The sequence below is a fragment of the Callospermophilus lateralis genome, unplaced genomic scaffold (assembly GCF_048772815.1).
Source record: "Callospermophilus lateralis isolate mCalLat2 unplaced genomic scaffold, mCalLat2.hap1 Scaffold_63, whole genome shotgun sequence".
Lineage (NCBI taxonomy): Eukaryota > Metazoa > Chordata > Mammalia > Rodentia > Sciuridae > Callospermophilus > Callospermophilus lateralis.
In genome coordinates, this window is record NW_027514713.1 from 5350840 (window position 1) to 5367598 (window position 16759).

Sequence of the window (16759 nt, forward strand, 5' to 3'; positions counted from 1 at the left end):
CACATGATAAATGAGAGAATGAACAATCGCAACAAAAGAACTCCTACAATCTCTTTGTGCTTGACAGCAGGACTATTCAATCTGTTTTCCAGAAATATTCCATCATCAAACCTATCATTTTAAAAGGTAACAATTTTTAATGGCAATGGGTTTTTAGCACTGGAAAGATGGAGGATACAAATGTCTTACACCTCAGCCTACAAAAGAGTTATTATCATTCAACTGAAGAAGTAACTGACATGTCTGATCACATACAAAGATGAATACATGCTGCTATCAATTTATAAAAAGTTCAATGAAAGGAAGTCAATATGGACCAGACCAAGTGTTTCTCAAAAATATCCCACATATAACCTGATTCAGGTCGAGAGAGGAGGTTGAGAATTTATGATATTTTTTGTCTGCATTTCTAACAACTTCTCAGGTCAGGCCAATGCTGTTCTGCATCTTACTGGTGCATGAACCACACTTAGGAGTACAGAGGAGCTAATGAACTGAAAAAGGGTAAGATTCAAATCATTCTGAGAAAGTAAGTGGGTTTTACATGGAAAGTTCAACAGGAAGGAGCTTGATCTTGTCTACATAGAGAGCACTTAACTAGAATAAAAATCCACTCTTCTATTCCACAACACTATACCAAACATGAGACCCTTTCAGGAGACAATAAGAGACACAAAAAGTCTACTGGAATGAAAAACTGAGAGTGATACTATTCTAATTTATTATAGTAGAAACGACAGAAGTCTAGCCACCAAAGGTAAAAGAGGTGTAGAACACTGGGTCTCCTCATATACTACTGGGGACAAATGTGAAGTGGTAAAACTGCTTAGGAAAATAATACGACACTACCAAGTAAAGTAAAGCTAACTAGAAGCATCCTAAAACTTAACAATCATGATATGAAACAGACATATCTCAAGACTCAAAACATGAGAAAGAGAAACTATGCAACTCAATTCACACTTTATTCTTTTATTTATATTAATAGTCAAAACTTAATTTGTTTAGAAATAATCTGGTGAAGTTGTAAAGAAATCAAAGAAAGCTCACAATGGTGATTCACATAAAATGAAGAGAAAGGAGAGGAAGAGATGAAAAGGGATTCAAAGATACTCTCAATATTATATTTTCCAAGTTGAAAATTAGTTAGCAATGTTTATTTGTAAGTATTTAAATTATATTTATAAACATTATTTTGCCTATCTGATATTTTTATGTCATTGACAGCTCTTGCTAATGTTATCATTGATCTTTTTTTTAATTAATTCAGGGAACTGGTGATGGCAGATTCTACTAACAGTGAAATGAAAAGAATAAAACATTACAAATTCAGATGGCTCTTTGACTTCAACAGAAGTGCTTAGCACTTAGAAGAATGTTCTAAAATATTTGCTGAATAAATTACCTCCAATAAATAGATTCATGCCACATACTTGTTGCCTTTTTCAACTCAGGAAACTAAATAATTCAAAGGATTATTTTGAAGCATAAGAAAATTTATTAAGAAATAAGTTCCTAAGAAATGACTTAAACATTTCCCTAGTGAATAAGTGGTATTTACTTTTGCAGGTATAATTCAAGTCCACCCAATAATTTGTAGTCTCTAAAGCTATGTCATTTAGGGGCTGGGGTTGTAGCTCAGTGGCAGAGCACTTGCCTAGCATGTAAAGGCGCAGGGTTCGATTCTCAGCACCACATATAAATAAATGAATAAAATAAAGGTTCATCAACATCTAAAAAAATTTTTTAAATGTCATTTATTCCAGAACATGCATCTCTCCTCCAATAAGCAGTGAAAGCCCAAGATATCAGTAAGTAGAAGATATATTATTCAAAATATTATGGAAATGAAGAAACATTCCAAAGTAATCCTTTTGCCTGCATCTTTCAAACTCTGCCCTCCAAAGACACTGAACTCAATGATAACCACAACTAACTAGTTTAAGTGATTAGTGAAGATCACTCTTTTTCACTTAATCCAAACAAGAACCCTGTCATAGATAGTTCTCATCCCCACTAGACAAATGAAGAAAGTGAGGCTTAGAAAAGTTAACCTTGCCAAGGTCCCAGAGCTAGTGGATGACAGAGATGAGAAGACTGAATGAACTCTCAAAACCAGGCCACCTTTTTTAAACCAGTTTACTTATGTCAGTTCAAAATCTCAGCTGTATGCTGGATCGAAATTATCAGTAATTTCCTCAAACATAGCCCCTGAAATTACAACTTGCACATGAATTTAAAAACCCTTCCTTATTATAAATGTCTAATAGAAAATAACAAACCTTTAAAAACATGAAAGTTACCTAATACGAAGGAATCCAAGAGAGGAAGTTTCTTTTTAAGAAAATCAGGAAGAATGTTTTAAAAGCTAAAAAGTCCTACAAATGCACTTTTGTTGTAACAATAGAAATAAAATTTCATGATTCTAGATCTGTCCAATTCCTTAACCAAGATTTCCATAAATGTCCTAGTTCATAAATCCTAACGACTAAATACATTTTAGGCTATTCTCCGAGGCATTTTATATAGTTCAGAATTACCACCACAAAAGACTTCATTATGATTATTCGGTTACAGGTAAGTGCTGAACTACACTAGAGTGACTACAAGGTAAATCTCTTGAGAAGCTACAGGTGTCAGAAGCCCAGGCAAGGAAACAATATTGTTCCCATCACTCTCCCCTTTTCAAAGCCCTAAACTATGGTATTAAATCCTTCTCCACACCTTCCGTCAACTGCTGGCACCCAGAAGCCTGTTTTCCAAATCTTCTCTCCCAGACATCTCAAAATAAGACCAAGTATGTGTCACACACATACACCCTCACGCTTCTTATCTGTCCCCAACTGCCCCATCAGAAGCCAGAGATGGCTGTATTGTCTCCCGAACAAAAAGTGGAAAGGTAAGAGCAGGGAACTAGGGGAAAATCTGGGACCGGCCTCACGAAACCCAAAGGGAAAGCAGCGAGGACAGGGCGAGCGGGATCAGGCTGGGAACTGCGCTCCGCACGTGGGCCTGTGGTGACAGAAGTCCACTCACCAAGCCATCTATCTGTACTTGCTTCACCGCCGAATCTCCAGGGCCGCCTTTGCCTTTGCCCTTCCCTACTACGCCGGTGGTGGAGCTGCAAGAGGTGGCGGTAGAGCCAGCGCCTTCCTTACGGGACGCCATCTTTCCAGCCAGACAGGAAGAAAGAGAAACGTGAGTTGCCGGAAACGGAAGTACAGACTTTTCGTGACGTTATTTGCAATTTGCGTCGAGGGGCGGAGCCAGTGAGAGGCCAGGATGGAGCCATGCCTAACCTCTCTTTGGCATTCAGACCTCCTTTTCTGGAGGACCCTTGTGCTCGTGCGCACTGTCGATCTTCTTTTCGTCTTTCGCTCAATGAGGAAAGTAGGGCGTTTTGTGTTTGGTTTTGTTTGGTTTATTTTGGTTTTGCGGATTGAATCCAGAGCCTCGCAATTGCAGGCTACCGCTCAACTACATCCCCAGCTCTTTTTATTTTATTTTTTTTGAGACTGGGTCTCCCCAAATTGTCAAGGTTGGCCTTGAACTTCTGATCCTTCAGCCTCAGCCTCTGGAGTTGTTGGAATTACAGGCCTGTGCCACCTTGCCCTGCTACACCTTTTTAAATGTTGAATAGGTCTTAATTAGGCAGAAGGCATAATAAAATTATTGTTTGCAATTCCGTAGCATCTCTTATGTAAAAATGATTTTTTTATGCTGGGAATGTGGCTCAGTGGTAAAGCAATTGGTTAGCATGCTCCAGGCCCTGGGTTCAACCCAGAAAAATAAAAATAAGAATAAATTCCCATTCTTGACCTTCTGGGGGAAAATTATGATAGTCTTTTTTTCTGGGTAATTATAATAATCTTTTTTCCTCTTTTTTAAGTTTTCTAAATCATTTTTGAAGGTCAAAGCAAAAAAAAATATAAAATTGCCTAGTATAGTTTTAAGTGCATATGGAAGAACTATTTAAGGTAGTCATACAAGGACAGCTAAGGAACATATATGTAAGTAAAATTTCCACAGTTGAATCAAACTAGCAAAATGACATGACACCAAACTGTAACAGTTATACTACCAAGAGAAGTCACTAAAAAGCTTTACAAAGAGATACACTAAAAATACCATGGATAGATTAATATAAACTATTAAAACATCTTAATTCCCAGGAATGCAAGAAAAAATACAAAAACAAAAGGAATAGAAAAATGAATAAAATGACAGACCTAAGCCCAAACATATCAAATTATATTAATATAAATGTTCCTAATGTACCAATTAAAAGACAATTGGTAGAACATGACTTAATCATAACCTGTCTACAAGAAGCTCACTTCAAATCTGATGCTTTAAGCACATTGAAAATAAGATGATGAGAAAATATAGCAAGCAACCAAAAGAAAGTGGATACAACAAAATTCAGACATAAGAAAATCACCAGCGGCAGAAGGAGACAATAGTGATAAAATGACGAATCTCAAAGAACACACAGCAGTTCTGAATGTGTACACCCCAACAACAACTGAGAATTTATGTGAAGGAAAAAAAAAAGCAGCACTGAAAGGATAAATAGACACATCTGCAATAGCAGTTAGAGATGTTAACTCTCTTCTCCCAACAATTAACAGAACAACTAGGGAGAAAATCAGACTATTAGAAGCTCAACCAATACCATCCATCAAGATCTAGTTACAGAACACTCAAAGTACACAATGTACATTCTCTTCAAGTTTCCATGGAACATATAGATCACTTCCAGAACTATAACAAACTTTAACAAGTTTAAACCTCAATAAAGTGATATCTGAATTGAAATCAGAGTATGTTCTCTAGCCACAACCAAGTAGATTCAAACAAGAAATCAAAGTATTAAGATAACAGGAAAATTTCCAAATACTTTAAAACTAAACAGTACATTACCAATAATTCACAGATCAAAGAGGAGGCCCTGAGGGAAATTAAAATACAAACACACATCTCTTTCCCTCTCTTTCCATCTCTCCCTCCCCGCCATGCGCACACACACACACACACACACACACACATATATATACACTAAACTAGATGAATATGGAATATAAAATATCAAAATTTGTGGGACATAATCACAATAGTATTGAGCTACAAATAGCTAAATGTGTGTGCAGCAAGCAACCATTAATCAGAAGAAAGCAGAAGTGGACGTATTCATATCAGATATAGCAAAATTAAGACAAGAGAAAATCAAGAAATGTTTCAAGTCAATAATCTAAGTTCCCTTAGAATCCAAGGGGAGAAAGAGCAGAATAAATATAAGATTTGCAGAAGAAAGGAAATAAGAAATTGAATCAGGATACTGAATATTCTGAATATACTTGATCACCTAACATGATTGTTCACCACCATTAAATTACATTTCTGCTTCCCTCAGAAAGAGTTTAATACTGTAGGCATTAATTTCATTGTGGATATTCATTTCCTGGATAAAATAAATTCACAATGTATTCCCAACAATATGTTCTTCATAATATGTCACAGGATTTGAAGATTTTAGTGTCGTTCTATATTGTTGGAAATGTTTCAAATTTAGTTAAAAGCAAAAAAAATGAAAAGATGCTGAGATCCTTCCAAAAAGAGCCACACACCCTGCCCATATGTGATAACCACATGGAAAAAGGAAGGAGAGGATGGTCTGCCATACCTGTGTGGGAAAAAAGTAAACAAATAAACTGTCTACCCAGTTTTGTTTTGTGGTATCACTCTGCCCACTAAGAAAACATGGCCCAGTGAATGCCAGGCTGTGACCTGTCTCCTCCTTAGAACCAGCCAATGTTACAACTGCTGCTTTCCCTCATTAAGCAACATCTTAAACCCCATTCAAGCCAATGAAATGAAATCAATCAAGACCCACCAAATTTAAGCCAAACAATTTTTTAAATGTCACTTTATTCCTATTCAGTATTCAGATGAGTCAAAGGATTTTTGTTTTTATTTCAATACACTTCTACTCAGGTGTTATCTGCTTTCAGACCTCTGTGGAAGGCGTGGTTTCTTTGACCATCTGGCAGTCTTGGGCCTGAACTGAGCAATGCATTCAGCAATGGAGCAAAAAGACATGGAGCATTTCTGCTCAGGGCTCCCAGCCAACCTAGCATTAGACCAACTTAGCATCTGTTCCTGCCTTGGTGTGAAGGAACTTGATAGAAAGTAGTATAACCTGTCTATTTTCTATACTTCCTGGAGGAAATTGTGCATTCATGGCATAGAATGAGGTGGAGGATACTCTCCAGTACATATCAGAAACAAAAGGAAGCAACTGAGAAACTGATGTGACTCCATTTTTGAGAAACCAGCCTCTACCTCAGAGCAAAGCCTGTCCAAGGAAGGGGGCGTGACCTTTGTCCTTGGAAAAACCCACAGAGCACTCCTAGGCACATACCCACCCTGCTGAGTTGTTTGTCTGTAAATAACAAGAGAGATCTGCAGCGCCAGGTGTCTCTGACTCAGTTAGACTAGGTAAGGACCCATAGCACTCCCTATCAACCACCAATCAGCATGAGACAAAGAAAATACCTGGGATGCCAGATGACCCCCCACTAGCTTATTGTGGTTGATAACTGTTGGGAAACCACGTAGTTTAGCGAGTACACCCCTCATGGCCTAAACCAATCAGTTAAAAGGAATCCCCCTCTTGTACTAACCAATCACCCCTACCCAACTTGTTCCCACCAGTGAATGTGCTAATCAATGTTAAGAGTTGTTGTTTGATTTTCCTGCGGTATGGAATGATTTTTGCTATGTGATGTTGTGACACATAGAATATTCCCCCCAAACCTTTAAAATCTCACTGGACAAAGGACCGCTGCATGGGGAACAGTTATGAGTCCAGGCTCAAGCTTGCAATAAAGACTCTTGTGTGATTGCATCAGATTCAGCTCCTGGAGATCTACTGGGGTCCCAGGAATCTGGCATTACACAACAAAGCACCATTATCAAATGAATACATTGTAACAAAACATTGTATAATGGGGAGAGAGAGAGAGAGAGAGAGAGAGAGAGAGAGAGAGAGATTGTATAATGGCTCTATATTTTAATCTCTTCTGTGCAGATTATCTTCTGGTAAAGAAGCACAAAGATATTTTCTTCCTTCTTCTTTCTCCTTCTCATTCTTTTTCTTCTTCTCCTTCCCCTCTTCCTTTTCTTCCTCAGCCTTCCTCTCTTCTCCTCCTCCCCCTTATTCTTCTATGTTTCTTTGAGCTAAAAAATCAGACTAACAGTTTATTATCTTCATCTTTTCTCTTAAAAAGGATATATTTTTATGTGATTGTTATGGCATCTCCCAAAACATAAAATTAGGCACTTCCTTTTTAGGGAATCACGAGTAACCAGGTATAGGAAGAATTAGGAAGTCTACCTTCCAACAGTACTCATGTGAAAGGATCAAAAACTCTCAGTGTATTAAAATGGGTGAAAAAAAGTCAATAACTTCCCATCTCTTGCCATTATAATTGATGGACTCAGTCTAGAGATGAAAATTAAACATATGAGCTGAGTGCAATAGCACATGCTTGTAATCCCAACAACTTGGGAGACTGAGTCAGGAGTATTGCAAGTTTGAGGCAATTTAGCATGGCCCTAAGCAACTTTAGCGAGACCCTGTCTCAAAATAAAAAATAAAAAAGACTGGGGATGTGGCTCAGTGGTTAAGCATCACTGGGTTCAATCCCAGTGCCAAAAAGAAGAAAGAGAAGGAGGAGCAAAAAAGAAAGAAAATTAAACATGGTAGCTTTCATTCACTCTTACATAATAACCTGAGATAAATTAAGAAAATAAACTTAAAAAGAGGAAGGGTTAGGCCAAGTGTGGTGGTGGCAACACCTATAATCCCAACTACTCAGGAGGCTGACACAGTAGGATCACAAATTCTGCACAACTCAATGAGATCCTGTCTCAGTAGAGCACTCATGAGGCCCTTGGTTCGATCCCCAATATCTATCTATCTATCCTTCTCTCTTTCTCTCTCCTTTGTCTCTCTCTCTCTCTCTCTCTCTCTCTCTCTCTCTCTCTCTCTCTCACACACACACACACACACACACACACAAACACACACAGAAGGGTCTTTTTTGGCCCACAGTTTTAGAGGTTTTAGTCCATGCTTATTAGACCCTGTTGCTTTGAGCCATGGTAGGAACATGAGGCACAGAAGCCTGCTCAACTCATGATGACAAAGAATGAAGGGAGAGGAGGGGGAAGAAAGGCTGGGGTCCCCGTCACCCCTTCAAGAGCACACATCCTGTTGACCTAACTTCATTCACTAGGACCCAATACCTCAAAGTTCCACCACCTTCCAATAGTGCCACAGGTTGCTGACCAATTCTTTAACATATGAGCTTTGGGAGACACTTATTGAAACTATAGCAAACATATAAATAGGGTGAACCTAAAGTTCAAGATTAAATCAATACACTTTTCATTTTGGCAAAAAAAAAAAATCATTTGACTTAAAACCCTAAACACTCAATGTTTTAGTCAAGTTGAAAAAAATGCCTCTGTGGCTGGAATTGTGGCTCAGTGTGAGGTGTGGGGTTTGATTCTCAGCACCATATGCAAATGAATAAATAAATAAAGGTTTGTCAACAACTAAAAAAAGAAGAAAAAATGCTTCTGGGAAATAATTGAAAAAAGCTAGTAACAACCATTCCTTCGGTGTCTCAATCTCTTCACTGTGTTGTCAGCGATAAAAAAAAAAAAAAATGATGTATGTGTTAAATATCTTAAAATCAAGGTGTTCATGAAGATAACTATATAATCAACATCAAAGCCTTAGAAGGATTTTGCCTTGATTTGACAAAGATTCCATCAAGAATGCTTTGGACTTAAGTAACCAAAACCAAAGAATAAAACATTTTGAATTAAACAAAAAGGCACTGTACTCTATAGCCTACCAGGGCTTTTAGGGAACAGGGCAGACTGGAAATGAAGCAACACAAAGACACCAGTTCCATACCTTTATGATTCTCTCCACTCTGTCCTTTGCAATGTCTTGGTTCTGTCCATAGACTGACTACCACTGTAATCTCAAAATAGCTGCCAGTAGCAGTTGACACAATACATTTTATGTTTGTTTATTGAGACAAAAACTCTCCCCCAATCATAGAAAAATCTTCATCTTTACTCTGAGATCAGTTTGGGTCCTGTGCCTCCTTTTGTGTCCACATGTGGAATGAGACTGTGGGAGGTTATACTTGGTGGAGCTAAGAATTTGTTCAGCTTGATGAAAGGAACAACAGAAAGGGTAAAGTCAGAGCCAATAAAAAAAAAGTTCTTTAAACATAAAACTCAGCATGTGGGCATTATCTACATGTTTGCTACAATAATAATTTTTTAAAAAGACATTTGACCTTTTATGCCAGTGTTTTGATTTATGACTTACCAACTTGTATTACAGCAAAGTAATCTTGCATTGAAAAAGTTTGAGTGACTTTTATTTTGTATAATTATGTAATTAATATCTTGTATTGGTGTAATTCAATTACAAATACTAGACTTTGAAATAATAGTCTACTGGATTATTGAAAGCATGTTTAATTTCTTGCCATCAGGAGTTCAGTTTCTGCCCTGTAGTCTTCCTGCTGCTTAAAAATATATACGAAACCATGAGTGAAAGAGACGTCTTCAACATTTTGTTAAATATAAACAAATGGTGTTTTCAGAAAATCTGTTTAAAGGTATAATCTGACATAATTTTCAATATTTAAACTCCTTTAAGTAACAGTAATAATATTTGCTTACCTTGAGTAATTTTATAAGTATTCGTTAATCTTCTTTGATAGGTTGAAATGAATGGTCCCTTATAGCTTGAACTTCTCTACCAGTTTCAGTTACAATTTAAATAAATTTCAAATGGCCATGTTTGTTGCATCAAAGACATTTTTATCACTGCTAATACTTCTTAACTTTTTGATCTGCTCTGCTAATGTTTGTTTTCACCACTTGAATACTATTAAACATTGTATAGTAAAATGCCAACTATTCAAATCCCTTGTAGTGAAACACTGAATTCCTTTAGATTTACCCAACTTGGCAGTATTCTATGTAAGTATGGTTTCATCTAAATAAACTATTATAGCAAACTTGCTAGTTTAATTTTACATTGTCATCAGACAAGAGTTATTTGATGATACGTAGGTAGTGGTGGGCAATTCCTGGTTACTGTCTGGTTTAGAAATGTCCTTGACAGCCAGGTGCAGTGGTGCCCACCTGTAATCCCAATGTCTCCCAAGTTGGAGACCAGCCTCAGAGGTTGCTCATTGAGGTCCTAAGCAACTTAGTGCCTCAAAATAAAAAATAAATAAATAAAATTTTAAAAACTGGGGATGTAACTCAGTGGTAAAGCACCAATGGATTCAATTCCCATTATGGGGTGGGAGAATAGGGAGAGCCTTGACAAACAGAAACTTCCTTGAAAACTTTCTAAGAGTCATGTTCTCCCCTTTGTTATTTGACTTGAAGGAAGAGCAGGGCTCTTAGTGGCAGGGCTGATACACAGAAATCCTGCTTGGTTTCTTCAATTGACAAACGGTGTCTATTAGTCAGAGTTCCTAGGCAAACAGAATCAACAAGAAGTATGATTATAGAAAGGAGATTTATTAGATTGGCTTACATACTCAGAAGCTGGATGATCCATAGTGGACGTCTGCAGGCTGGAGAACTGGAGGAACCAGTAGCCCTGCAGTCCAAGAGGCTGAGGTCCCAGAACAAGAGGGATCAACAGTGCTACCCTAGTCATAGACCAAAGGCTTTTGGAAACACCCTGGAGAATCACTGGCAGAGTCTGCTTTGAAAAAGTCAAAAAGCAAGAGTCTGATATCCTCAGGAGGTCACAGTAGCAATTAAGAACCCTTCCAAGAAGAATCAAGCTTGCATCTGCTCTTGCTTCTTTGTTCTTCCAACTTTTATTCCATCCAAGCCACCATCCTGTTAGACCATGCTGTCCAAGCTTAGGGAGGGTCTCCACTTCAGTTTGCTATCCCACATGCCAATCATTCCCAGACACACCCTCATTGACACACCCAGAAACCTATTAATCATTGGTGTCTCTTAATCCAATCAAGTTGACATTTAAAATTAACCATTACAGGGTAACATTAATATTTCTTTGCTGTCCCTTGCACAGACATCTGGGGTTCTTATTTAGCTAAATTTTCCCTACTAGAGATGTATCCTCTTGACATAATTTCAAATCAAATTGCTTATACTTTTGAAAGAATTGAATGTCAAGATGGCTTCTATAGGATGTGTAAAGGATTTGGTTTATTTTGCTTTGAAAAATAGTCTACCTTTTAGAGCCATCTTAGAAACTAGAATTTTGTAGCTGTTTAAAGGAAGGGCAATTGTATTGGTGAATATGAGTTAGCATTGAGTTTTCATCAAACACATCTGTCAATATAACTCTCATCTTCTATATCTTTATAGAGCAAACTTGAAATTTATCATTAGAATTGGATTTGGCTGCATCTAAAAGAAATAACATACTTAAAACCGAAGTAGAAGTTTATTTATTTATTCATGTAAAACATATCCAAGGGAAGGAAGTCTAGGTTTGGAAAGATGTTGCAGCCATCTAGCCTCCCTGTCTTAACTGCTTTGCCAGTATTTGCTCATGGACCCATAGGCTGCCAGAGTTCATTCATCACATCCCAATTCCAGGGATTAGGAGGGAAGAAGGGAAAAGAACAGAAGTGCCCATTGCCAAGCTAAGTCAAATTCCTTTAGTAGCCTTCCTAAAAGTCCTTGCAGTGCTTACATATCTTTGGCTAGCACATTATCATACTTAACTGCAGAGAGAACTGGAGAATAAATCCTTTTATCTAGGCATCACTATCCGGAAAAAAAAAAATCAGGATCCTATTGCTGCAAGGAAGAGAGGAGCTGGGCAAAGAAGCGCATGCTTATTATTCCAGTTACTCAGGAGACTGAGGCAGGAGGATTGCAAATTTCACCTCAGGTGAGGCAACTGAGTAAGGCCCTGTCTCAAAATAAAAGAAAAAGGATTGCAGATGTAATCCGATGTTATAATGGATTCAATTCCCAGTACTAAATTTTTAAAAAATTAGAAGAGGGAAGAGTAAGAGGAAAAGGGAAAGTGGAAGAGGAAGAGAAGGAAGAAAAGGATGAGGAAGAGAAGAGGAAATAGTAAAAATTCGCATTCTGTATCATATTTATTATATTGTCATGTAACCATTAAAAATAGAGAATGAGAGCTCTGCCAATGGACCTTGGGGAGGTGTGTATGAGCATTTCTACAAGGATTGTGAAGTGAGAAAAGCAAAATGTATAGAAGTTATGGAATATAATTCCATATTTGCATAAGAGTATCTTCATGTATGGACGTGCATGTGTATGCATGTGATATAAGTGTGTGACCATGGAAACACTGCAGAAGGATGCACAGTAGTTTGTTAACTTGTATCATATAGGTAAGAGGAGAGGGAATGAACACCTTTTTACTCTTCCACTTAAAACAGGATGAACTTTTCCTGTTTTGTAATTAAGAAAATTACAATTATTACAGCGTGATAGCCTTTAGATCTAACTTTACTAACTTTTCTGACAGATATGAAATTTCACAGTAAAGAAGTCCACAATGGAGTCTATCCTAGGAGATCTCAGTGAAGATCTTCATACTTCAATGCACACAAGGCACTTCCATGTAAGATTCTATCCTAAACAGGGCAAGGAATTACATTACCGAGGAACAGGTGAGCATAGCTTCACCCATGGGGCTGTAGCAAGACACACCCATATACCGACCCTTGAACCAAAGAAGGTTGGGGAAAGCTCTGCCTCGTTTCTGTGACTGAGTGCCTCAGCACCCAGCCGGGGAGTGTGACCCAGTCACGTGTAAGGTTGGTCTCCCACAGGATCCAAACAAGATATATAAATTGTTTTCATTCTACAACTCTTTAAGATTTTCAAAATTATAACAATTTACCCTTCCCATTTTTTATTTTTGACATGTTTTTGAGATACATGCACTTGCTAGACAAGCAGTCCACCTGCACATCTGCAATACAGCAGCATTGAGGCTGAGGAAGGAGGATAGCAAGTTTGAGGTCAGCCTCAGCAACTTAGCAACACCCTGTCTCCAAAAAAAGGCGGGGGGGGGGGTAAGAAAAGGAAAAGGAAAAAAGAAATAGTGCAAGCTTAAACCTGGGAGATGAAAGGCTTCACCCAAAATTTTTGTGAGGAGACTGCTGAAATAGGTAGGACTAACCAGCCACTGATGGGATATGGGTAGGAATGAGAAAGAAAGGTCAGTTATGATTTCAGATTTTTACCTAAGATGTCTGAAAAAATAATGATTCCAAAAGGATACCAAATCTTAGAGGAGAAATTTGCAGTTAGGAAAGTAGTTTGGTTTTAGACATGGTGGATTTAAAGAGCTGATAGAAGGACAACCAGGAAGTATTCAATAAGTCTGCAATTCCTGAAACAGGTCAAAACTGATTACTGGAAAAAAAATAAATCATCTTTCTTAAAAAACAAAATGAAACTAATGAGATGATAGAGGAGATGAAGCAAGGAAAAGTCTGGCAAGGACTTGGTAAGGTTGAGGAAATCTCTGGCTCATTGGTGTTCTCTCTCTTTCTCTCTCTCTCTCTCTCTCTCTCTCTCTCTCTCTCTCTTTTTTGTTAGTGGAAGAAGTGCCTGAGTAGCCTTTCTTATTAAAATGCTAATACAAGTGGGTCTCCATAACTATGAGTGCGCCATCTGTAGATTCAAGGAAACTTAGAAAACATTTTGACGGAAAAACTGCATCTGTAACAAATGTGTAGAGACTTTTTTTTATATATTATTTCCTAAACAACGTACTATAACAACCCTATATAGCATTTACCTTATGTTAGGTGTTAGAAGTCTCTAGAAATGGTTTAAGGTATACAGGAAGATGTGTTTAGATTATATGCAAAGACTGTGCCATTTTATAGAAGAGATGAGTATTCCCAGATTTTGGTATCAGTGGGGATCCTAGAACCAATCCCACAAAGATATGAAGGATGACTATACTTGGTTCTTCTATAAGAGATGCAGACTAGGGGATGAGAGAGGAACTAGAAATTTTAAAAAAATTAATATCACTGTGTTATTCCAATTTGGGTAGTTTATACATGAGACTTTGAGAAACATTGATTTATATTAATATGAAAATGCAGATTGAAAAGAGGTTATGATTTTAAACATCCTCATGACTTGAGAATTTTTACATTTCTGAGTTGAAAATATACAAATTTTGAGAGTATACACATTTGCACTTGAAGTAGAAGCCTGTCCACTGGCGGCGAGCAAGGGATCTGTTGTCAAACTGTTGGATTTATGTCTTGGCTTTTCCACAGTTGCTTGAATTGGAGTGTGTTAATTGAAATCTCTCAGAATGGGGTGCTCTAAAATAAGAATAATTTTAAAGTAACTTCATAAGTTATTTTGAGATAAAGCAAGAATTTATGTGAAGAACAATTTGAATGGGCTGAAGATATAGTTCAGAGGTACAGTGCTTGCCTAGCATGGACAAGGCCCTAAGTTTGATTTCCAGCACTGCAAAAAAGGGAAAAAAAAGCAATGTGCATGCTGTCAGGCACATAATAAGTACTAAGTAAATTTTAGCAATTATATTCTTTCTGCTTGGCCCATGCATTTTTGAAGTCTTTTAAGATTAAAATAGCTACCTTATGACAATTTCAAATCATAATGGTATAGTTTTACATTTTAAAAACTTCAGTATTGTGTTGTATACTTCCTTTTTTTAAAAAGAAATATCTTTCTCATAATTGTGGGCTACTAATAGCATTTTTTCCTTGTCTTTTTTCAGATGTGTGTTAAAGTAATTATAAACATTGGGAAAGGATTTATATGGGGCAAAACTGATTGCACAGAAATGCCAAGTTCGAAATTGTCCCCATTTCAAGAATTCAGTGAGTGGATCAGAATGTCTGCTTTCCATGGTTGAAGAGGGAAATCCTCATCATTATTTTGTGGCAACATAGGTATTTTTGAACCACAAATCAATTTTAACTATTTCTGTATTTTTAAGTATATGGAGCTTTTTGTAATCAGAAAAAATTTGCTGAAAGTGATTTAAAAAATATAGATCTTCATTTTCAGTCAATGAAAGGAATTGTCATTTGAGACTATGCAAGAACCTGCAGTATATTGAATTTGCTCTTGTCACTGAAGTTTCTTTTTTGAGAATGAGGAATTATTGATATAGAAATGTGTGATTTGTTTTAGGGTTCTTCAAGGGAAGATAGTGAAGAAGTTCATATGCACACTGATTTGCTTAAATATTTTCTTCCAGAATTATAAACTTACATAGAGGCAAAGCTGAATCTAGAATTCAAGTCTTAATTTCTGTTTCTCTTAGCACTTTTCTTCCTTCCTTCTTTTACCCTTGACTATTGACAAATCCAGTTCATACTTCTGCTACTTACACTACTTGATCTCAGTTTGTGTTTTCCTTCCATTATTATAAAATATACCCTTAGTGAGACACACTGACTTAAAAAATATAATTTGTGTTTTATTTTTGGTGCACCCCTCATTAAGTTCTTAGGAGCCTATATAAGTTACCTTAATTGACATATTTGAACTAAATAATTCTATTTTTCTTTTTAATAGGATCAGAATTTATCTGTGAAAGTAAAGAAAAAGCCTGGGATTCCTCTGATGTTTATCATTCAGAACACTATAGTCTTGGACAAACCTTCTCCCAAAACAATTGCCTTTGTTAAAGCGGTAGAGTCAGATCAGCTTGTTCCGTGCATGAGAAAGAAAGTATCAAGCAACTGAAACAGGAACAGGGGTTAGTGAAAAATCCTGAACAGAGAAGAAGAAAAAAGAGTAAGAAAATAAGTGACCCAAATCCTCTTAGTTGTTTGAAGAAAAATAAAAAAACAGAGGACACAAAATCACCTGCTTCTAAAAAGAAAAGAAAAAGAATAAGAATTCAGAACAGATCTACCTCCAAAGTACTTTCTTAGAAGCAGAATGCAGAAGGATAATGAATTCTTTGGATACTTTTAAAGACATTCACGTGTGAAAAATTAATTTACCTTACAGACTATATTTATGATTAAAGATTAAACTTATTTTTATAAATGAATAATGACCCATATGCTTTTTCCTAAAATAACTTATAAAATTGAGTAGTTAGGTTTAGGTGTGATAGAGTGCACTTTTTTCAGTTGTTTTGATAGAGATTTTTCATTGTAAAATTGTTTCCTGTCTCTCCCAAATGTTATATGCAAATAGGTTTTAAAATCAAACAGTTTGGGACTGGGATTGTGGTTCAGTAGTAGAGCGCTCGTCTAGCATGTCTGAGGCCCTGGATTTGATCCTCAGCACCACATAAAAATAGTTATTACATCCAAATATTTCTAAAAAATAAATGTTTTTTTAAAAAAATCAAACAGTTCTAAAAGACTTATGACAAAAATAGAGGCAGTGCCTCAGATATACAGAGGAAATTTCCTCTTTCAACTTTAGAGTGCACATTTCCAAATTATATGGATATTGCTACCTTCTATCCATTCATTATTTGACCTACTACTACAAAGAATGGAGATTGTGTTACTTTGACTCCTCCCATTTTTCTGACATATATTTTAGTTTTTGTACATCACAAATTTCATGTTTGTATTATTAACAACTAGAGTTAACAGACTTCAAAAATATTCTCTTCTGAACTAAGTGGTATGCTATGATTACATTTGTTTATTAT

At 36.7% G+C, this 16759-nt stretch overlaps 1 pseudogene; it reads left to right on the top strand.

The window, feature by feature from the left end:
* Window positions 1–2559: 2559 nt before the first annotated feature.
* On the top strand, window positions 2560–16040 carry LOC143389498 (rRNA-processing protein UTP23 homolog; annotated as a pseudogene).
* Window positions 16041–16759: the final 719 nt, after the last annotated feature.